Genomic DNA, 25,163 nt, shown 5'->3' with positions numbered 1-25,163 from the left:
GAAGCTGGTCTTCTATATGAAGCTTTCCACGATGGATTTACCTTTTCCAGAGGATGGCTGGAGTGGGGCTTGGTCTGCTGAGTTGTTGATAGAGGTAGTCAGAATGCTCTTTGAAGATTCTGTCATGCCAGACACCATGCTGATGGCATACATGTATCTCCGAGGAGATTTGTTAATTCCAGATGAGGTAGATTTGGCATGGTATGTGGGGGATGTGGTCTTACAGGCTGTTCTCTATGTCAATCATTTGGAGTTGCGCATAGCTGAAATGTTTCAAAGTTATTCCTCCAAAGTGGCTGATTGTCAGGATAATTCGTGGCATCCCATGATTGAGTCAGTGGTCCTAAATCAAAGACAAAACACAGCTCCTACCTTTGTACAGAGTACTAACCAACTGAGGATGGATCTCTTAACCTATCTTTCCAAACATAATCCATTTGATGCTACTTTCTTTGATGCCTATCAGAGACGATCTCTTTTGGGACCTTCTGTTCCTACCCTCCTTTATTACCAACAATTGGCTCACCGCTATGCTATCTATTTTTCCCTTTGTCAAACTCATTCCACAGTAATTTTACCACTTCTTTTCCAACCTTTCAATTCCCCTCAAATTCCTATTTTCACTTATTGTTCCTTTATTGAGGATAGGGTATTTTCCCCTTCTCCACCTTGTCCTTCACCCCTCATTAATGTACCCTCCACATTTCCTATTTATCAATTAACACCTTTCCTTAGTGATTCCTTACAAATTTCTGCCACTCCTTCTTTAACCTTTTCTTCCTTTTATGATTTTTCTTATCCTTCCCTACATCCACTTTCTCTTATTCCATTACCCTCTCCTAACACTTCCATATCTCAACCACCTCAGTTGGTTAGTGACTGTGCCGGTTTTGATACTCAGATTTCCAGAAGAAGGGGATGGAGTTCGGATGATTGCCTTACAGGACCGCAGATTAATTGGCCAGTAATTCCAGGGGAATGGACAGTTTCAAGTCAAGCTTATCAAAACTATGTTCATTTTGCCCAACAATATTCACAGTCTGCAGATCCCTCAGTGAGATTAACTGCTCACTTTGCTTGGTACCTGGCGTATATGCATAGGCATTCCCATACTGATTCAAAGCCTATCCCAAAGTTGTGCATGAATGTCAATGTAAGCATTGATTCCCAACAGTTGGAGATACTGTATTTTCATGCCCTCTGTTTGCCTAGCAGATACTTAGTCCTATTGGAAAGGATGTGCTGTCTCCAATTTTTCCAAAATCCTCCTAAAAACTTTGTAGATGAATCCTTATCTATGGATCGATTCAGACAACATCAATCTTTTAAGAGGGATCATCTTCATTGATGCCTTTCCAATGTATGGTGCAAGCTTTTTAATGCCAAACTCTTCTTTTTGAAGAAGTCATTCAGATGGTTGTGTTGTGTATTAGTGTTGTGAGTTCATGTATGTCAAACGAACGTGGTGGTTTCCTATTGGATTTTGTGTACGAGCTATGTTTTGGAGATTTGTAAAGATGGGGTCGTGGTTGGAGAGTTGAAGCTGATGCAGAAGAAGAAGAAGCAAACTCTTATATCCTTTACAAATTTGTTGTGATTTTTAGTTTGATAAGAGGTGTTAATGTGTGAAAGAGTTTTCCTTTCTTCGTATTTTTATATCAGAAACAGGTTATAAGTTGGGGTCGTGGTGGATGGATTCTTTGTATGAAGATATTGAAGATCAAAAGTGAAGCTTTGAAATGAACTTGTATTACCTTTTTCCTGGGTCGCGAGGACGCTTCCTTATTAAGTGTGGGGATATGTTGAGTGTTGAAATGACTTGTTTTTTGGCTGATTTTTGTTGTTTTTGAGAGCTGAATGGTTGATTTTATGGGATGATTGATTGATTTGGAAGTGGTTTGAGAGTGTTTTGGATGATATTGATTGTGTTTTGGAAGATCATGATGTTTGTTGATGGTTTTGTGATGTTCTGATAGGTTCTGAATGGTTCTGTATACCTTCTGTTTTGCTCTGTTTTGGTCTGTTTTTTATCTGATTGTCTTCTGTAAGGAGGGATGGAGTATTGATTGATGCAGAATGAGATATTGTGAAAGCTTATTGAATGGTTTGAGAGAGTTTGGAATGATTTGAGAATGAGTTATGAGGTTTTGATGACCTTCTGTAACGTTCTGTAGGTCTTCTGTAGAGCTTCTGCTTCTGTTCTGTTTCTGTACTGTTCTGTACTGTAACTGTTCTGGTACTGTTCTGTAGACTGTTCTGTAAGTGTTCTGTGGAATGTATGTGTGACTTTGGGAAGGTTTTCTAGCCTTGGAAAGAGGTGAATACAAGTGCAAAAGAGCTGAAGGAAGTGGAAAAAAGTAGCTGCTGAAGACTCAAGAGAAGACTAGAGTGAAGTGACAGTAGTGAGCTGTGAAGAGACACTGTAGTGGCTCTGGTGACCTTTCATATCAGACATACCTCTTGGGAGGGGTATCCACGACCTAAGAGTGATTATTGAGAGTAATTTTTGAGAGATTGTAGTGAGGATATGATGTATTATTGATGGAGTGTGTGAGAGAGAGTCAGAGATAGCCAATTCTACTCAAACAGAGTGATTGTATATGAGAGATTGAGAGAGAAGACTATGAAGATATTGAAGATGAATACTATGTGATGTATTTCCATTCAAAGATGGTGTATTTCTTTGATTTCTTTGTTCTATTGATGGATTTTGTGAAGATGTTGAAGAATATGGTTGATTCTATTAAAAACCGTGGGAGACTTACATGATGCTGCATGAAGATTTGTTGTGCCTGGTGTTCTTTTCTTCATTGTGATCATATGAAATATGATAAACAAGCTTGTTGATGTTATAAGATAGATTTTCTTGCAAGAGAATTCCCTTTTCCTTGGTGTTCCTCTCGGGGCTCCAAATATACCTTGCATTATGGACTTTTTTATGAGATACGTAAGGACTTATAAGTAACGGTTATTATAGCAATGTATCCTTTAATAATTGAGCTAAATGAGCTTTATCCAAGCCAAAGAGCATCTTAAAGCACCCCCGTGTCATCCAAGCACCAAAATAGCATTACAAAAGCATTAAGTATGCATTATGGAACCATGGATCCATCTAATTAGGTGGTTCATTATCAATGTTTGCACATGTTGAGATTACTATCTCAACACTTCCCCTCAAGCTCAATTGTACCTCTACAACCCCAAGTAAACTTTAAAATCTTCAAAGCTCCTCTACACCCAATGCCTTTGTGAAAATACCAACTTCATGATCTCATGTATTGATATACACCAAGTTGATCTCATATGCAAGTATATTCTTTCTCATAAAATGGCAATGCACCTCAATATAGTTTGTTCTAGCATGGAATATAGGGTTTCTAGCCAATCGTATGTTGCTCACTTTGTCACAATGAATGACATTGAATGGTCTCCCTACATATCCAAATCACCCAATAACTTTTGTAGCCATATCACCTCACATAGTATCACAGCAGTACCTCTATACTCAATAAAGCAATTGTACGTTGCTTTTCATTGCTCTAAGAAACCATTGCACTACCAAGACAAAACATGGATCCATTGGTACATCTTCTATCAAAAATGCAAATAGCCCAATTTGCATCTATGTAGAGTGAGCTTTATGTTTTGAATGTCTACAAGTGCCTCGGGTACTCTACATTGCTTATATGGATGCTTGGCAGTAATATATCTACCCAAATACACTTATGAAGCATTTCAACCTTTGCATTTGAGCTCTCTTGGATGTATTTAGGCTTTGGACATTTGGTTTAGTGGTTATTCACTTGCAAGTTGAGGCCATATTGGATGTATATACTCCCAAATGTATTTATGATCTATTTGGCCTTCCCAAATGCTATGACACTTATGTCTTTTGATGTTTTCTTGCTCAATTTACATTTTGGATCCACTTCTAGTGGGAGACACTTGTATTTATTTGGTAGAACTAGATTTTTTAAGATAGTGTGAATCTCTTGCTCATGTATATGCTCAGTTGATATATGCATACATTGTTCTTGCAAATACTAATTCTTCTGGGCTAATTTGCTTCTAAGCTTTTTGGATTCCAAATATCTATCATTGTTAGTAGTGGCTGTCAGTGATGGATGCTTGACATGCATTGGTTGTATGCACCTGTGTATCTGACACTCCATATGCTTTGACAATTGTTAGTACTTGGTTACTACACTACTAGTTGCATTCGATATATCCCATATTGCTACCCCGATATTCCTAGCAGTGGAAACTTACTCCATTGGTCTTTTTTCTACTAATATAAGGTCATTTATTGCAATTTTATGGACAAAAATGTTGAATACTCTTTATGAGAAATTCCTTTGAGTAGATATGCCTTATTTGAGCACTCTATTGCATATTGTTTGTCAATAGTTATACCCTCTTTTATTCCTACCCTCTTGTCTTCCCTTTTGGCCTAGATTTGGGGTTGTTTTACTGTAATTACAATAGCCCATACTCTTGTACTTTGTAGCCAATTACAATCATAATGGAAAGTATTTCTCATGCATTAGTTGGTAGTGCTATTTTCAACTTTGCAAAGCTTGATGATAACAACTTCCAATACTGAAAGTTGCAAGTATAGCAAGAATTAATGCAGAAGAAGCAAATTAGGCTATTGAAGACCAAGATCATAAAGCCAAAAGGTTAGGATAGAGATGATTGGGATGAACTTGATGAGTTATGCAAGTCCACTATCATACCGTCTTTGTCTAAGCATGTGTATTTCAATGGTATCTTTACTATTGGCAATGAATATGATTTATGGAAGAAGATATGTGATCTTTATGACAAGCAGAGTCTTATATCTCATTTGTATTGGTTGAAGAAGCTTGTGGACCTTTTCATGAATGAGATCACCCCTATGTCTACTCATTTGAATGATTTCCACTCTATTTTCAGCTAGCTTATCTTGCAAGATATCAAATTTCAGGATAACATAAAGGTTTTTTTTCTTACTTGTCACTCTACTAGAGTCATGGGATACATTTCGTACTACTGCAAACTGATAATCTTCTTGAGAATGGTTTTAAATGCAGTGATCTAAAGAGTACTTTACTTACTGAAAAAGTAAATGGGAAGAATATTGTTGCAACTCACACTTCTCATACACTTATTGTTAGAGGAAAAAATGCTAGAAATGGTAATAATAACCGTAGTAGAGACTCAAAGCCCAATAAGAGCAATTCTTAGTCTTATTGAAAATCTTGTAGTAAGTCCCATAATTGTAGGTCCTCTTTTACATGTCATTATTTTAGGCAATAGAGTCACATTAGGCCACAATGCCATGAAATGCACAATGATAAATGCAATGATAAAGGCAAAGAAAAAGTACAATAAAACGTAAAGTCCACTGAGATTGTGTCTAAGTCTAGTGTGAAAATAGAGAAGATAAATGCATTGGGATACAATTTCGATGACTACATTCTTGCAAGTTTGTCTCTTGATGCTACTCAGTTCATCAATGCACCATCTACTTACTCTCAATATTGGCTTCTTGACTTAGGGGCTTCATTCCATGTTATTTTGCATCATCATTGGTTTTATAGCTATAGTACTTTTAAAGGTTCAATTACACTAGGAGATGACACTATATTGGATATCATTGGCATATGTGATGTTAGACTATAATTTGGTACCAATGCTCCTTTTGTGCTTCATGATGTACATCATGTCTCCGCTTTGATGAAAAGCCGTATTTTAGCTAGACAATTGGATGATGATAGTATCCATGTATCTTTTGGTGATTTTTCATGTAAGATCACATGTGGCTGTCTTGTTTTTACTAGAGGTACCAAGGTTGGCAGCCTTTACCCTTTGCTTGTTTCTAGGTCTATTGACCATGTTTTGGCTATGGCAAGAACTTCCACATGTATCTTCATGTCATTGTCGGCTTTGGGCACATGCCTTTGAAAAGAATGAAAGTATTGATCCATTTGTAGTATCTTCCTTGGATTATTCATGTTTTGATTTATGTGATCCTTGTTTGTATGATAGGCAAACTCTAACTTGCATAAGAAGTCTAGTTCTATGTGTGTGGGTGAGCCTTTGGTTCTTCTGCATTCCGATGTTTGTGGCCCCATGCTCTATTAGTCCTTGGGTAGTGCAAAGTATTTTGTTACATTCATAGATGATTATTCACATAAGATTTTGGCCTATCTTATTAAGCAAAAAACAAATATTTTGTCTACATTTTAGTGCTTTTTGGCCATGGTTGAGAACCAGTTTTGGTATAGGCTAAAATATCTATGTTTTGATAATGGGGGTGAATATATTTCTAAGGATTTTGAGTAGTTATATGATGAGAGGGGTATTAAGCTTCAATTGACTGCCCCATATATCCCATCCTAGAATGGTATTGTAGAGGGCATTAATATAACTTTTCAAGAACAAGGTAATCAGGCAAGCTTACCACAACACTTTTGGGCTAAGGCTTTTACTACTATGATGTATCTTATTAATAGATCTACATGCACTACTCTTGGTAGTAGAGTTATAAGAGGAGGTATGGTCTCTGTCATATGCACACTTGTGAGTCTTTGGATATGAGGCTTTCCACCATATTCCTAAATATAATTGCAATAAGTTGGATCCAAAGTCTGCCAAATGCATCCTTCTTGGTTATGGTGATGTAGGTAAGATGTGTTATCACCTTTGGGATCCACAACCTTAGAAGGCTATTTGCAAGCATCATGTTATTTTCCATGAGAAAAAGATGCATACATGACTAGAGTAAGTCCTTGAGGTACATAGGGTGATCTTTTAGGAGGAGTCTCCTATTACAATACAACTAGCCCCACTAAGATAATGTGCTATAGTTGTTGATGATATGGTGCCTCATGATCAACCTATTGGGCAAGATCATGATGTTGGACAAAGAGGACACACCATACGAGCCCCACAACCAATTCTAAGATGATCTACTAAAGCTTCACATCCTCTTGACCATTATGAGCCCTCTATGGATTATGTCATGATAACAAACTTTGCTCAGCCACTTACTTATGAGGAGATTATGTGCAAAGGTGGTTCTCATTCATGGGAGAGAGCTCAGTAATCTGAGTTTAATTCACTCCAAAAAAACCACACATGAGACTTAGTTTCCTTGCATGATGGAAAGTGTGCATTGCCATCCAAGTGAGTGTATAAGAGTCGAAGAATATCCCTAGTCACCCTAAGCCTATATATAGAGAGAGTTTAAAGTAGGAAAAGGAAGTCGATTTTGATACAATCTTCTCTCCTATGGTCGAGATAACTATCCTACACTCAGTCTTGGGCTTGGTTGTTTAGTTAGATTTGGATATTTATTAAATGGATGTTAAGATAAATTTTCTACATGGGACCCACATGAGGACATTTATATGCTAGCAATCTAAGGGCTTTGTGGAAAGAGATAGGGAACAACTAGTGCACAATTTGAAGAAGAGTCTTTATGGGCTTAAGTAGGTACCTAGGAAGTGGTACAATAAGTTTGATGCTTTCATGCATTCACAAGGGTATTCCCATAGTTATATGAATCTGTGTCTATACATGAAGAAGGCCCATGATAGTAGCCTTATTATCTTGGTGCTCTATGTTGATGATATTCTTATTGTGGGAGTGCTCATCCTGAGCTAGATGCTTTAAAGATTTAGCTCAAGAAGAGCTTTGAGATAAAGGACATGGAGCAAGCCTCATATACTTAGTATGTGTGTTACACAAGAGACTTCTCTTCTTGTCCCATAAGGAGTACATACATAGAGTACTTGAGCGATTCCATATGCGGGATGGTAAGCCTATTGGCTATCGTTTATCTTCTCATATGGAGGTTGGTTAGCTCGATTGTCCACAGTCAAATGATGAGATTGTTGAATTGGCCATATGGAGGTTGGTTAGCTCGATTGTCCACAGTCAAATGATGAGATTGTTGAGTTGGCCATATGGAGGTTGGTTAGCTCGATTTTCCACAATCAAATGATGAGATTGCTGAGTTGGCCAAGGTTTCATATGCATCCATTGTGGGTAGTTTTATGTATGGCATGATAGCCACTTGTTGGTCGTGAGACATACCATTTGCAATGGGAGTTGTGACATGTTATGTGGCTATACCCAATAGGTGCTATTGGGACACTACAAAGGGTATCATGAGATATCTTAAAGGCACTTAAGGTATGTGCATTTGCTATGGTGGCTAGGATATAGGAGCTATGGGTTACACTAACTCAATCTTGTAGGACATGTAGACAATAGGAAGTCCACCTCTGTGTATGTCTTTACATATGCTGAGGGTGATATCTCTTGGATATCTAGGGTGCAGAAATGCACAACCTTATATATTACCAAGGTTGAGTACATTGTAGCCACCACTGAGGCTTGCAAGGAGGTTCTATGGTTAGGCCATTTAGTTACAAACCTTGGTGTGAGTATGACTCCTACACTGCATTTGGATTTGATGTGTCATTTAGTTAGCCCATAGTCCTAGTCTTTCATGTGAAGATAAAGCACATTGAGGTGTACTATCACTTCAATAGAGAGGTAGTAAAGGTTAAGTCCATTGACTTTGTCTAGATCCGTACATATACGCCGATTTTCTCATAAATGTATCCCAATGGAATGCTATGCCGTACATATATGAATCTCGCATATTTTCTCATAAATGTATCCCAATGGAATGCTATGCCTTCCTTACGAGGTTAATGGGTGTAGGATGAGATGACATCTTTCTCATCCTATTGTACTCTATATACATGTTGTAGTTTTTTCCTTTTTCTTTTACTTCTCACTAAGGCACATTCGCCTTCATATGGGAGGTTGTTGATGGTTAAAGGCCACCTATAGCCACCTACACTTACTTGTCTATTGTACCCATACATTAGCACTCTACAAGTGGTGACCACCAATCATTGTCTCTTTATTCTTTATTCTTTTAGTGGCAATGGAATACAGAAAGGTAGGTCACATATTGTGACTGTTGGAGTTCCTTCACAGTGATCTCTCTCTTCTTGCTTGAACTTCCATAGTTCTTGCTCTCTTCTTGCTTCCACTTGTACTTCCACTTTCACTTCACCTTTCAAATGGAAAATAAACTTCACAATCTCACTAGCATGAGCCCACCTTCCTCTCCCACTTACATTAGGTTAGAGGGAAATCAGGTATCTAATGTGCTTGATCAAGTAGTAATGTGCCTCAACAACAACAAAACCACAAACATTGAAGACATGGCATTAGTGGGTGCAAGTATAAAAATCCAAGTGCAAACTTGCTAGACACTCTAACCTCAATTCTAGTTTCTTCACCACTCAGACAACTGCTAACACAAAGCTTTGTGCTCTTCGAAGCACTAAAGAAGTGGGTAAAATGACATATATAGCCCAACATAGAAGGCATGCAAGGACAAGAAGCCAAAACACACATACCAAGCATAACCCTCAATCCAATGTCAGGAGCCCTATAGGTGAATGCCTTATGGGAAGAAATCCAAATACATTCAATACTCCCTATTTTGACATTAGGTGCCACAACTAGGAAAGGGATCCCTAACACAAGGGTAGGAGTTAACATCCTTAGCCATGCAATTTTACAAGCATGGGGCAACTCACTTATCAAAATTGCTCACTTTAACATCACATTGGCAATGGGATGAAAGTTTGATGTTGTAGGGTCTTGAAGTATTGGTGAATCAAGATTGCAAATATCCAATTCTCAGTGAACTTTATCATCATGAATAGATTGGATTATGATATTATGCCCTTGGAAGATTGTGGAGATAAGGAACACATACGCAATTGGATTAGGGCAATGGATTGATGTTCTTTGAAGATTGAAAAAAACTAGTAAGAATTGAGAGGTACATGTGGAAGACCTCACCCATTGACCTAAATGTCATGTCAACTATACTAAAAAGAATTTGTAAGATCTCACCAAACTACATGCTACTCACAAAATACATACCCTATCCAAATAATGAGTGAGATAGATTACACATCCTTGCAATCATCAACTTGCACTTCTTAGATGATGAAGATGAGTACAAACAAGAAATTGATAGTGCAAGCAATCAATGAAGGCAAGAAAATGCACCAAACACCTCAAACAAAGCCCTACCTATAGTCTAAATCTACATGATGGCGTGGAGTATAGTCATAACATAAACTTCTCAGATGACCTATCACGTACCAACCCACAAGCTAGAGTGTATGAAAATCCTAGAGTTTTTGAAAAGATAATTACAAGATAATCCTTGCTTGAAACCTCTTAAAGAGCTCTTGGATGCTCACAAATGGAACTATACCAAGGTGCATGACATGAATCTTCTCTATAATTAGGCCCTTCTAGAGAAGAGCAATGCTCGAGATGATAGTGTACTATTTTGATGATGGATATTCTAATGAAGTGGACACAAAAAGTGAATACACTGATTGTGAATTCAAGGGAGCGACCTCTTGTAACAACCTTGAAATAATTGACTATGACACAATATGATAGAGCATGCCCTTATCGATGCTAAACCTAAGGAAACAATGATATTACACATTGATGCACTAGTCAAGATATGGATTGTAACCAAACTTGGCTCAAGGAAATGAGCAGGACTCAACCAAGAAAAACAAGTTACATTGTATGAAGTTGGGATCCAATATGAAGTGTGACTGCTAGATAAGATACCCTTGTTTAGTGAAGGATGCAACTACAACTCAAAGTAAAAAATCAACTTCCATAATAATCCAAAAATCCCATTGCTACCTAGACTTAATGCACTAAAGGGGACTTTCCAACCCACCTACATTACAAAAGTTGATGAAAGAAAGGAAGAAAATACCCAAGGATTTGGAAGCTAAGAGATAGAGAAAACCTCAAGATCTCCCTAAGGTTTCATGAAAATCATGGTGTTGCTAGGAGCAAAGCATCAAGGATAGGCTAATGAACTAATAGAAGGACCAACCAAGGTAAAGGAAATCAAGTTAATTTGGTTGGTGAGGGGGGAAAGCCTTAGCCCATGTTCATAGTCGATGACCGAAGACCAATTTGATGAGCCTCTTAAAAGAGTTCAAGGATTTATTCACCTTGTCTATGGAAGAATTTGAAGGATCGATGTTAACATCATTACCAATATCATCCCCATGGTGCCAAATACCATGCATGTGAAAGAACGATCAGTTGTGATGAATATAAAATATGCATATGCTATCAAAGAGGAGATAGATAAGGACTTAAATGTAGGATTCATACAAGAGGTTGAGAACATGGACTAGTTCTTGCCAATTGTCATTGTGTTGAAGAAAAATAGAAATATCAATGTAGCAACAAATATAGCTAAGTACCCATTGCCATGGACACAACACATGTTGGAAAGAGCCATAGAAAAGGGGGTCTTATAACTCCCTCAATGGATTTTTGTGTTATAATCAATTTCAAGTTCATGCTAAGGATAGATACAATACAAAATTTGCCATTGGGTGGGGAGTGTTTAGATACATAATCATGCCCTTTAGGTTAAATGACACTTCTATCACCTTCTAGCCACTTATGTGCACAATCTCCAAGGACATGCTCCGAAAGTGATTTTAAAAGTGTTTTGGATGACTTTTGCATATGTACCACAACTAGGAAAAGCATCTAGAAAAGCTATGAGTAGTTTTTGAATATTGTCGACAATATGGTCTCTTGGCTAAACCCCCTGAAGTGCCGATTTTGAGTTAAGCATAGTTTTATTTTAGGCCACGTGGCTTCCAAAAATGATATCGCTATCAACTTCTCAAAAGTGAAAGTGGTCATCAGCATGCCATCCTTGATAAACTACAAGGGATTTTGATGCTTTCTCAACTACATGGGATACGATTATGATTCGTGTTGAACTATGCATTGATTGCTAGACCATTAGACAAATTGTTCATTGTCTTTAAGTGGTCCAAGGAATGTCAAAGTGCCAATAAAGCACTAAAAGAGGCTCTATTAACAACTACAAATCCCTAGACTAGAACATAGCCTTCTGTGTGCACATTGAAAGCTTGTTTCATTCTTTCTCATCATTTTTATACAAGTTTTTAGGGTTTGGATTTCTACCTTTCCCTTATGCATCAAGGCCATATCCAAGTCTCTTGACCACTCACCCTGCAATTGCATGCATGTTGCACAGATCGGATGCAAGACTTGCACATAACAAACTAAAGAAACTCTCCCTTACTATCTTTTCTTATAAAAACTGAAAGCATGACTCATAAAACTCAAATTAGACTTAAAGAAGAGTAAAGTAAATTTAAGTGACACACTATTGGGTGTAATTTTTCCCCCATACATGGAGTGGGCATCTCCTCCATATCGTAATTATAATATTAAAATGAATATTGCTTTGGCTAAAGATAGGCCCTTTACAACAATCATTATTTTTGCAAAAGAGTTTGAGTTAACTAAATAGATGGTTACAATCAGTTACACAACTCACAATTGCTAAGAGCCATAAAATATTTCTAAAATATCTTCAGTATATCTTCTAAAAATCTCAAGTATCAATAAATATTTACAAAGAGGATGTACACACACCCTAGAATGAATAGCAATGCATTTATTTAAATAATTTAATGAGTCTTTGGAATAAATTGCGCTTTACTGGTATCTTGCTCTACACATCAATTGTCAAAAATTCAAAAAATCATGTTAGAGAAATAATTAACTCAATAAATGTAGCTAGTCATAATAAATCATCTAATCATTGTAATTTCATAAAATAATAAAATCACATAGACGTTAATACTTGATGTATGAATATTCTAGCATCACCCACATATGGTATCACCCGCGTTCATAGCTGCAAGTCTCACGCCCGAAAAGGAGAGGTATCCCCATCAACTTTACGCCCAAGATGAAAACTAATTCTCTCTTAGAAATGTGCCCTACGCTACCAGAGAACCATTTAAGGCACTCAACCCATCAATGTGCATACAAGGGAGAACCATTGAAGGCGCTCATTCCCTCGTGTAGGTGGCGCACCTGGCAACATACCCCCAAGGTGGGATAGCAATTGTCCTCAATTGCTATTGGCTGGATGTGGAGTCAATAAATGTGGAGAATTATGCAAAGCACATGTTGTCATCTATTGAGCTTCCTCAATAGGATGGTTTTGAAATTTGACAAGATAGCAAGGATAAGTATTGCCAATGCAAGTGGTCATATAATTAGTATTGATAATAGATTCATGAATTAAAAGTTCATGGTGATCTTCAAGCAATGGTGGAGAATCATACAAAGAATGGACAGGTAATGAACCTTGAACAAAGAAGACTAATATGAAAGATATTATGAATTTTCCAATGTGAACACAATTCTAATCTAAAAGCATTAGCATTTATACAGTGAAAATTTTTGAATGGTCCATAAAATCTAAGTGCAAGTTTAACATTAGTCTTCTTCTCAACACTATGCAATCTAAGTTTCTCAATTCGCAACAAAACATAATCACCTTCTTTAAAACTCTATTAGAGTGAGAGTAAGAGAGTGTACACGAGAGAGAGAGAGAGAGAGAGAGAGAGAGAGAGCTCAAGTACAAGAAGAAGATCTTGCTTAATGAGTTGTTCACAAGTACAACTAGTACACACTCCTCCACATTGAGAGTGGCCTTTAGGCTGTTTAAATAGCCTCTGGATGGCTAGGGTTAGGGTTTTCCCCTACCCTCCAATTCATTCACACCCAACTACCCTTATCCACCCTTGCATACATAGGGTTCACATGCCTATCTCTCAACTCCCCCCCTCAATTCCAAAGTGGCATTGGACCACAAGACATGTTAATGCTTCCCCTCAAACAAAGTGGGATGCCTTCATAAATCAGGCTACAAGAGTGCTTATAGGTAGAGGATTTGTAGATTTAGAAAATCCAATAATTAGGTGGATTGGAGACAAAGTTGGACTCCAATTCTTTTGGTACTTCTGGGATGGTAGGACATTAACTAGTAATATGTCTTGTTTTCTTACATTTGTTGCACTTCATTTTATCAGGATATTTTTTCCAACTGTTGCTACCAAGATGTCCCTTTTTATTACAAAGGAGCATTTAGTGGATACATTATGAACCAAGAGTTGGTCATGGGCTGTTGAAGTGGATGCCTGACTAGTGCTACCTTCTTTCTGATTTCTTTTCTCCTCATCTAAACAAGATTGGATGGTGCTTTCCAAGGTTGTATTAGGGATATTTGTAAGAGTAGTCACAAGGGTTGGAAATACCTTCTTTACAACTTTCAAGAGAATTGCAATGGCATCTTCGTCATGAATTGGAGCTTGAACTAAGGATAGTTGTGCCAAGAGCCCCTTCATGTGAGAAATGAACTTACCTAGGCCTTCTCCTTGTTTATACTCCAAGCTAAAAATTTTGATCTTAAGGAAAATTTTAGAGTTATTTCCTTTAGCACCATAAATATTTTCAAGCTCATCCCATTTCTCCTTGGTAGTGGAGAGTTGGTCAATGTGATGGTTAGGGATTCATCTAGATGAAGCATGATTATGGCTTGGGCTTTTTCCTCATCTTCTACATCAAGTGGGTTTGATGGATCAATAACCTTGGTCCCTTTGATGAAGGGCCACTATCCCTTTTCCATCATTTTATACTTCACTAATGCTTGCCATGGATGAAAGTCTTTTCCATCAAAATTATGGATTTGAGGTCTAACATCAGCATAAGCCATTGCCATGATAGGAAGGTCTTAACCGATTGCTCTAGGCAATGGCAATGTCTAGTCCTTTACACAATGGCCAGTAAGTGCAAAAGCAAAAAGAGATGACTAATATATAGCAAGCTTAAATCTAATGTGTTACAAGATGAGATGTTACAATATTCAATGTGTTTATACTAGATTTAATAAATATCTAGCAAGTAAGTGATTAGAAGGTTAATCGATAGTATCTAAAAACATTAATGTCAAGCTTAGTGAGATGCTTGAGTGAAGACCGATTGAAAGTTAGCTTCTAAGTAAGCTCATTGATGTCCCCCTAGTGTTGGAGCTACTCCCAGATATGGAACAAACTTCAAAGAATATGCTTCAGTGATTAGAATCATTATTAATGATTCCTAGAGTGAAAAAAATGAAAATAGGGGAGCTTGAAGCTTCCTAGCTATGGCTCCCAAGAAACCCACAACTAGGGTTTGACAAATATCTCTTCCTCTAGATAGAGATTTAAGGAGCCCTCTTGTGGGAGGATATCCCACTAGGGGGCCTATCAAAGCCCTAATGTAGCTGCCAATAATTTGTCCCCTCCTAAGCACGCAATCGTATAGATATGCATGCTATCCTAGACTATGCTAGCATGCGTCTTTTTATAATGACGTCTTGTTACGTGGCCAATTTTGGGGTTTGTAGTAGTGTGCTGAAGCGTCTTGAGTTGGGGAGCAATTTCTAGAAGAAAAGAAGGCAAAATATGCTCTCTTTTGTTCACCTTAGGTCCTCTAATAGAGGTGGATATGGCAAATAGCTATGGAGGTAAAGAGATATAGTGAGAAAATGGCATACTCATGTGCACTTAGTGGGAAATGGAGTTGAAGGAAGCTTGTTGTATCAGAGATGGCTCTAATACCATATTGAAATATCAAAGTGAGAGTAAGAGAGTGTGCACAAGAGGGAGAGAGAGAGCTCAAGTACAAGAAGATCTTGCTTAATGAGTTGTTCACAAGTACAACTAGTACACTCTCCTCTACATTAAGAGTGACATTTAGGTTGTTTAAATAGCCTATGGATGGCTAGGGTTAGGGTTTTCCCCTACCCTCCAGTTCATTCACACTAAGCTACCCTTATCCACCCTTACATACATAGGGTTTACATGCCTATCTCTCAACATCTTATTAGCTTGCTTATAACATAAGATTTCTATGCCTTAGCAATCAATTGGTTTTGAGACCAATTCAACCAAGCATCATGAAAATTAGAGTCATGCAAATAAGTATTTTTCATAGCATCTAATGAAGATGTAGAAAGCACAGAAGTATTATTTACAGACGATGTCATGGGATTCCTTGCCCATGGTTTAAAAACAAAGTCTTTATCCTTTACATGTATCACTTAGTCACTTTTGCTACAAGTTCTATAAGTCATGGAACATAAAACATGAGAAGTATGGTCATGAGTAGATGACCTGGTAGGTTCCCTTGGGTTATATTTTCTTGGAGCCTATGATGTGGTTGTGAACTTACGATATTCAAGAGTTACAAGTGTATTGACAAGAAAAGTCACAAAGAAGATGAAGTTGTCTAAGTTGGCTAAGTGTAGGACATTGTGTTTACCATAGTCTTTGCTTATGTGACCTAGTTGTGATCTATTTGAAACTCGTGAACTCTCCATTTTTTGCGTCGCATTTTACAAGCTTTCACAAGCTGGAGCAGAGCACATCTTGGATGAAGGAGAAGGAAAGTCATACACTACCACACAAAGGAGAAGAAGGCATGCAAACCACAAAGGAAGAGGGAGATAGTGAGCACTCTCCACCACTTGGCAAGTAAGTGTGTCTTGTGCCCATGCATTGGCTATAAATGAAACATCATGTGGTTGTGAAAAACGGGGGGGTGGGGAGGGGACTGTATATTTAAGGGCGGCATCCCACTCTTGTTGGATTTTGAATAATTATGGAGGCGAAAAGGGTTAATCTTGCTTGTACCTTCATATATATGCTATGATTGATCTCTTCTACCAAGAGAACCATTAGAAGTACTTTCTTGATTACATTTAGAGTTGAATGTGGGCTGCTATTGGCTCCCCAAACTTGTAAATTGGTGGGCTGAAGCTCTTCTTATGAACTTCCCCTCCATTCTTGCCACTTTAAGGACTACTATTGGCTTGATTCTTCAACTACATGCTAGACCTTGTATCCCTTGCCTAGAGAGGCATCAAAATACTTTCATGGTGGAGTTATGATATGATTTTGGACTACTATTGGCTATCCAAAATTGTCATTTGATGGACTACAAATCTTATCAAGAGGGATTGTATGATTTTGGACTACTATTGGCTATCCATAATTGGTTGCAATTTTTATCCATAATAGTTTCAAACTAATAGCAATCAGTTCTTCCTATTTATCTTGCATCATACAAGCCCTCTTGATAAGATTTGTATCTTCCAAGAGCTCTTGAGATAGAGCACTACATGTACACAATGAAGGTGCTCTCTCAAGTATGTGTGCATCATGTGAGGTTTATTGCATGTAGCTACAACAAGCATCATGCCATGCTAGTACTCAACAATGGTTCAATAAGTGCATCAACCCAATCCATGGCATGAAAGTAATTTTAAAAAATTAGGAGACAACTCTCGAGTGCAGTGCATTCGACAAGTGCAATGTGAAGTGCTCGTGAACCCATAATCCCCATGGTCTGCAAAGATATTGGCAAGGAATTATACATGATTTAGGATGTTCAACAGCTACAATCAAAATCCAACTCCAATCTATCCAAAAAATACCAAACTTGACCAAGGCTATCAAGTTTTCAAGCACAAAAGAACCAATAAAATGACAAAGCACAAATCCTAGTTTGATCAAACACAAAAGACATAGCTTTAAAACAACAAAACAAACAATCACGCAAATAATCAAACATAATAAATCCTACCTACTTGATGTTTTACTAGGGGTTTATTTATTTTGCAAAAACACTTGACAACGGTACATTATGAGGGGTTGAATAGTCTCTGTCAAGATTGACCTGAGGGTTCCTAAACTACGAAGGTCTTCTAAAGAGCAGTTTAACGCCTATCTAAGAAGGATCGCTCCGCAACCAATTATTCAATCCCTCACAATGAAACATCAAGGTGTCAACTCAAAGGATTGACCTAAGGGTTCCTAAACTATAAAAGTCTTCTAAAAATCACTCTAACACCCATCTAAGAAGGGTCACTTTGTGACCAATCAAAGGTGAGAGTGGCCTAATATTGCTTTAAGAGAGTTGAGTTGTCTTTTTGACTTCCTTGGTCATTAGGACTTAGATAACCACATTTCGGTCCCCTAAAATGGTGTTAAGCATGTTAGCATTCCTACCAAAGTGGGGGTAATGTTCTAGCAGCTCTACCTAGTTTTTAGGGAAGTTACCCAAATGATTGGGTCCAACCAACCATAGACTCTCAATCGTTAAGACTAAGGCCTTCCACTTTCCTTGACCAATTTGTTCTAGTTATCTAATTTGCAAAGAATGCTACCACACTATGAGAACATATAAAAGCAACTTCCTTTTTATTATCCCATTACATAAAATTTGTTACATATAATTTAGGCATAAGAAATAAAAAATCAATAAGAAAAGAAATGTATTTTATTTAGACTTTAATTACTTTATTACAATCTCCCACAAGGATTCTAGCTTCAGTGAAGTTGTCTCAATTTTCCACGAGGACTCTAAACTCCTCAAGATCATTCCACCTCTCGAGTATTTGAGGTCATCCATCCTTGAAATCGGTTTAAATTGTTGCAATCATGATGATGAGCCTACAATCTTATCACTTCATTTTACATTTTTGAGAAAGTTTAAAGATATCAATTTTCAATCTTCATGATTTCCCATTAGAAATCTCTACTAATAACTTAGAACAAGTGTTAAAGGCAAGGCCTTCGATACTTCCAATGTTGCTACTCTTGAAGTTACTAATGTGCAATAAAATATGTGATATCTTTGATTACTTTTACCACTAAGTATTACATGTAATATCTAAGGTATCAAAGTTGGGTGCATTACAATCCTTTAGACTTTGCCTCCTAATTCAAATGAATTGATACATTAATCATGTTCATGGTTGGGCTTGAGAGATGGTGTATCTTTTCTTTGAGTTGGCGAGATAGGTCATAGCAGTGTTACTATGACAAAGATACGAAGAGTCATTGTCTCAATATTCTAGACTTTAAAAAAGTCTAATGATGGATTTGTAAACTTTAAAGAAGAAATGCTAAAAAACTAGGTATGATGGTGGTGTTGGGGCACTATGTGTCACATGAAGCGATGGACCAACAATGTGCTATCAATGCACACAATAACTTAGCACGTTGATCTGTTGGCACTATGTGAAAAAGAGGCCATCTATAAGCTATGCAAGCAAGCGCCAAGGGCCAAAAGACCTAAATTTTTAACAACCTCAACCACTTTGATGTTGCTCTTCTTGAAAAGAGAGAAAAAAGGGACTAAGATAAGCTTTGAGCTTGATGGCATAAGTCAAAGTACACTCCACCAAGATAGCTTAAACATTGACAAATTAGACAAGTAGACAACCAACTTGCAATGATTACGAGTAGTCCAAACATGGAAAATTGATGTAACTTGATTTGGATCCTTCATCTATCCTACCACATAATTGTGAAGTTAGCCATTTGATAAGAATGGTCAACAATTGCCTCATAACATCATACCTTAGGATTTCTCAACAAAATGTTTTCAAAAAATTCGTGAGTTCACTGTACATAGGGGGTCATTGAATAAATTCAAGGGCATATATATGTTTAGATGCTCTGTCAGGGTGAGATGCTCCACATTACTAAGAATTACCACATTAAGAGATATAGTTTTGAATGACGTGCTACAGTAGCTATGGGTAATATCTCAACAAAAAACCTAGGGATGCATAACTAGGCTAGTCAAAGTGACATTATTCCATCATTGAATCCAATAAAAGAGCACAGGAGACCTACTATTATTTATATCAAGATGAGAGAGCAAATCCACTCCAATGCCCTACCCACAGAGGCACAACAATAATTACCATGAAAGTGAGTATGGAAGGTGTAAGTTTCCTCAGATTCTAAATATAAAAGCCACTTATCCAGAAAAAACTTATTTGTTCTAGCCCTTGGATCCAGTGCCTTCCTTTAGTCACTTTGTGTGAGACTTCAGTAATTGTCAAAACCCTCTTTTATCACAACACATAGCTATATCTAGATTTTGGTCAAGCTATTGCAACAACTAATCACACTCTACAAAGATGGGCTTCTACCATTGTTTTTTGATATAAATGTAGAAATTGAGTATGTGATGATGGTGCAACTCCACCTTTGAGCTCTATTTTTACCTATTAATTGCACACAAATGCTAGAGGATATGGTGGATAGTAGGTTCACCAAATGTGCCCATCCATTCTTCCTTGAGTTCTCGTTGCAACATCAAGAGTCTATGAAAGGATACCTCCTTAGCAAGGGATGTCTCCAAAGGACACTCTACCTCTTCCTAAGTAGTGCACTACTCTTTAAGTATTTATTTATATTTATTCAAAAAAAGAAAAAAATAAAAAATAAAAGAGAGGAAGGAAATAAAAGATACATAGAATCTATCACAAAAAGGCATACGACATTTTCACTATATCTAGAGGTTCTCAAGTTAGAAGCATCTAGTGACCTTGGTCTAATGGCTTTGTCTCTAACCCCTTAGCACTTAACCCTGGAACACAATCTTAGGGCACATCAAGGGCAAGACATCTCAGGCTTACTTAGAAAACCTATCATCCTGAGATTACATAACACTATATCAACTAGGTCTTTAAGTGAGGGATAGCATTCCAAATTTGACCCATCTCCTGTGCACTAGCCTCAAGACAAGCGAAGTATATACACCCCTTAGGAAGAGCATGAGATGGCTTACAAGTTCCAATGAATTCCTTGAAGACCTTATGACATCGATAGCCCTACATTGTCACTATTCCATGATCTATGTTCCTTCTTCCACTGTACAACCATCACTCTTCCACCTTGGAAACATAGCCCCTTACCCATCACCCACTAAAGCACAAGCTATCTCAAATCCCAACAAGGTCTATGTCAGCTTGATTCCTTCATCAAAAACACCCATCTCTCCTCTACCTGGACATTTTCATCTATTGTCCTAGCATTCCTCATCTTTCATACAAGCTACAATGAGCTACCTTCGAAGTGAGTGCTATGAGGCTGGCAATCATTTAGGAGGGGGCCATAATGTTAACCACAAGGTGCAATATGCTTCCACTTTTTTTTAAAAATAAAATTTGAAGCTATTATACTATCAAATTTTGGTAATTTTATGAGAACAATTCAACTCTCTCCCATGCAAACTATAAGAAATTTTAAATAACACCATAAGGTGAAAGAATGTGTACAAATTGTTTTGCACATTAGGAGAAAGACTTAGGCTAAGAGAGGTATATTTTTTCCAAGTGGCACCTACACAAGGGGATGAGCGCCTTCAATGGTTCTCCCTTCTTGTGTGCACATTGATGGGATGAGTGTCTTAAATGGTTCTCTGTTAGTGTAGGGCACCTTCGTAAGAGAGAATTAGTTTTCATATTGGGCAAAAAGTTGATGGGGACACCTATCCTTTACGAGCATGAGACTTGCAGGTGTGAACATGGGTGATGCCACATTATTCATTTCTCTAGTATTAACGTCTACGTGACTTGATTATTATGAAATTCCAATGATTAGTAGATTTATTATGGCTAGATGCATTTTATTCAGTTAATTATTTTTCTAACATGATTTTCTAAATTTTGAGAGCTGATAGGTAGAGCAAGATGAATTGAATATACGCAGCAAGTGCAATTTATTCCAAATACCTTTTCATTAAATTATTTAAATAAATACACAGTTGTTTATTTTAAGGCATGCATACATCCTCTTTGTAAGTATTTATTGATACTTGAGATTTTTAGAATATGTAATAAAGATATTTTGAAAATATTTTATGGCTCTCAGTAGGTTGTGAGTTATCAACTAATTGTAACCGTCTATTCAGTTAATTCAAACTCTTTTGCAAAAAGAGTGATTGTAAAGGGCCTATATTTGGACAAAGCAAGATTCATTTTAATATTGTAAATATGGCATGGAGGAGATGCCTACTCCATGTATGGGAAAAATTACATCCAATAGTGTGCCGCTCAAATTTACTTTACTCTTCTTTAAGTCTATTTTGAGTTTTATGAATCGTGCTTTCAATTTTTATAAGAAAAGAGAATAAGGGAGAGTTTCTTTGGTTTACTACGTGCAAGTCTTGCATTCGATCTATGCAACAGTGGTATCAGAGCTCAGCTCACATCTAGGGCTTCCAATCGCCTATCATCTTGCGTGAAGATGAGCTCTCTGGAGCAATCAAGTTCTATAGTCGATTTCAAACTGACTGCACATCTAGATTCCTAGGGCTTCAAAACCCCAAACCCCTCTATCTCTACTCAAAAAATTTGCAATTTAGGCCAAGATAAAAAAATTCAACCCCCTCTCTCATGGCACCATTATTCTGAGAGTTTGTAATGACAGGAAGGTTTACAAAAGTGAATTAGGCTTTATCATTAAGCTTGATTAAGCTTTAAGAAGCTTAAAAGCTTCAATTTGAATTTCATGTGGGGGGCGTTTTTGGCCATCACCTGCAAATCGATGCCATCTTTAAGTCCTAAAAAGTCAAGTTTTTCTTAAACTAAGGCTTAAAGCCTTATTCCTTCCTACTTAAGAAACTTCAGTCTCTTTTACTCCAAGCCACCTGCAGACTACCCAGATCGGTTCAAATCACCATTGACTTCCAACCTCTAAGAGTTGATTCCTGCATGGTCACTCCGAGGTTGCAAAACTTCATCAAAGTACCACAATAAATTCTAGTTTTTCTTGCCTATTCTATCTTATCATTTTGCCAAGAATTCACAAAGAATTGTAACTCAAGTGAATTCGGTTCCAAGATAGATTAACTTGGACTAATAAACACAATCTTGAGTGACACCGAATAATAGTACTATTCCATTGAAATGAGTGTCAAATAAATGCTTATATAGCTTTTGGATAGTACCACTCTTCCTCATTATGCTTATAGGGTTCAGGACATCTCTTCCTAGAGTATACATCATATGTCTATCTTCTATACAAAGCCACTTATGGGCAAGCCTCTTTTAGGCACACAACCACCCTTTATGGGCATTCATATCAAGCATCATTTGTTGTTCTCAACACCCCCCCCCCCCTTAAATGATGAGTTCCTACCGTTGCTGGCTTTTGCACCCCCCCCCCCTACATGTATACATGGGCCAGGAGACTAGCTCTTTGGCAACCTAGTCAAGTTAAGGCTTGAAACTTTACATTTTGGTAAGGGTTTTTATATCCACTATGGGAAAACATGATCCACTTATAGGAAATTTTTTGTCAACAACGAAATGTATCTTCTTCATCTTCTTTGTGCATCATTTGTTTTTCTTGATCTTCTTGGTTTTCTTTGTCTTCATGCTCTTGTCCTTTGTTGTGCTCTTTATCCCGTTTGTTGATGTGAGGTACGTGTCTTTTGCTCCAATCTTCTTAACACAGTCTTTTTGCTTCATTGATGGGTTCATGGCCTTGTCTTGACAAGCTCTCTTTTGACATACATGGCATAGATTTTGGGATATATGGACTTGGAATACATGATTTTTGGGATTTTGGCTTTGACTTACTGAAATGAATGGAATTGAATTTTCTCTTAACATTGGATTCTTATGCAAGGTGCAAGCAAACCATCTCAATATCGAGAAGGTCTTACCACGAGTATTATCGAGCAGTGTTTAATCCCTTTTACAAGTGGTATTTGTGATCACAGATATTGAAATGACGCACAATGCTAGTTTCAAAAGACACTTGATAGAGTAGAGTGAAAGAGATTGAAAGCGCACAAGTTTTAAAATCGAGATCAATGCGAATGGCTTGAGAAGGCTAGTTTGAGAAAGAGGGCTCAAGTGTGAAAAAGCTTTTTAGTGGAGGAGGCTTTTAACCTTAATGTTTAAGGTTTAAGGATTAAAGGAGAAAAGAGGGATAACGTGCCTACTCAATCACTTTTCGTCCTCACCTCTGAGTGTGCAGTCGTGGGTTCCAATTGAGCCAAGAACATGTCAAGGCAGCATACAATGCTTTTGTAGAGTCCTTGAGCTCTTTGCTCTCTTCTTCTTCTTCTCTTTGATTCTTCTCTTCAGGCTATCGCATCAAAGATGGGGTGATAAGCTACAACAAATTTTGTTTTCAACCTTCGAGTTCTCTTTGCAACATGCACATAGCTATCCTTTGCAGTAGCTGCTCATCTGCTTCTTGCAATTGTAGACGCTTTTCTTCTTCATAGCATTTGCAATCTTGGGAGCTTCATGCTCTTCCAATTTTAAAGCTTATTCTCTATCCGAGAGGCATAAAATTCTAGTAGCCTCATGCATACCTATTTGTCTCAATCTAGATGCAATCACTTATTAGCCTTCAAGAGAGGCTTCAACCATACAGGCTTGTAGAAATGAAGCATCTTGCTCAAAAAAATGCTTCAATACATTGTTTTGTGGTTACTTTCCTCCGTAGAATCCCCTTCAAATAGTAAGATCACTCAAGAGCTTGCCTCACAACAATGACTCGGCTATTGTAGAGCTTACCTGTGTGGATGTGTTTTGTAAGGTTGCAATTGGACACACAAAGTATGCAAAGCTTGATGTAGTTCACCCTGATAAAGGTTGCTCTCCAACTACTCGAATCTCTCACTTCAATGGCCTATGGTGAATTTTAAGTGAATAGAGGGATGATGAGAAAGATGTGAGATGAAGAATAAGCCTAAGGTATGGATATGGCAAAGGGCCTTAAGGTAGGTTCAACTCCTACTATCCATTCATAATAAAACAAGGCCAAAGAAGGACTCTAATCTAATGAAGTTAGTCATAGCTCACCATGGCTCTGATACCATGTTGAGAAACACGGATCTAGAGCTATACTAGCTATGGCAGACGAAGGTTATAAACATAAAATATGATTGAGATAAAGAATTGTAACTCAAGTAAATTAGGTTCCAAGATAGATTAACGTGGACTCATAAACACAATCTTGAGTGACATAGAATGATAGTACCATTCCATTGAAATAAGTGTCATGTACATGCTTATATAGCTTTTGGATAGTACCACTCTTCCTCATTGTGCTTATGGGATTCAAGACATCTCTTCCTAGAGCATACATCATATGTCTATCTTCCATACAAAGGCCACTTATGGGCAAGCCTCTTTTGGGCACACATCTAGCCTCTATGGGAATACATATCAAGCATCATTTGCTATTCTCAACAATTCTGGTGCTTACATGCTAAAGTTTTATTGTTACGACCAAGTGAAGTGTCTCTTCAAGGCATCTTTATTATTCAGATATCTTTATCAAGCCATCTGTAATCATCATGTCTCATGAAGGACCATCGAACACTGT

This window comes from Lygodium microphyllum, chromosome 11 (assembly GCF_053477565.2).
Source record: "Lygodium microphyllum isolate KBCC chromosome 11, Lygodium_microphyllum_v1.1.10, whole genome shotgun sequence".
NCBI lineage: Eukaryota > Viridiplantae > Streptophyta > Polypodiopsida > Schizaeales > Lygodiaceae > Lygodium > Lygodium microphyllum.
The sequence above is the reverse complement of the archived record's forward strand: the minus strand, read 5'-3'. Positions refer to the sequence as shown.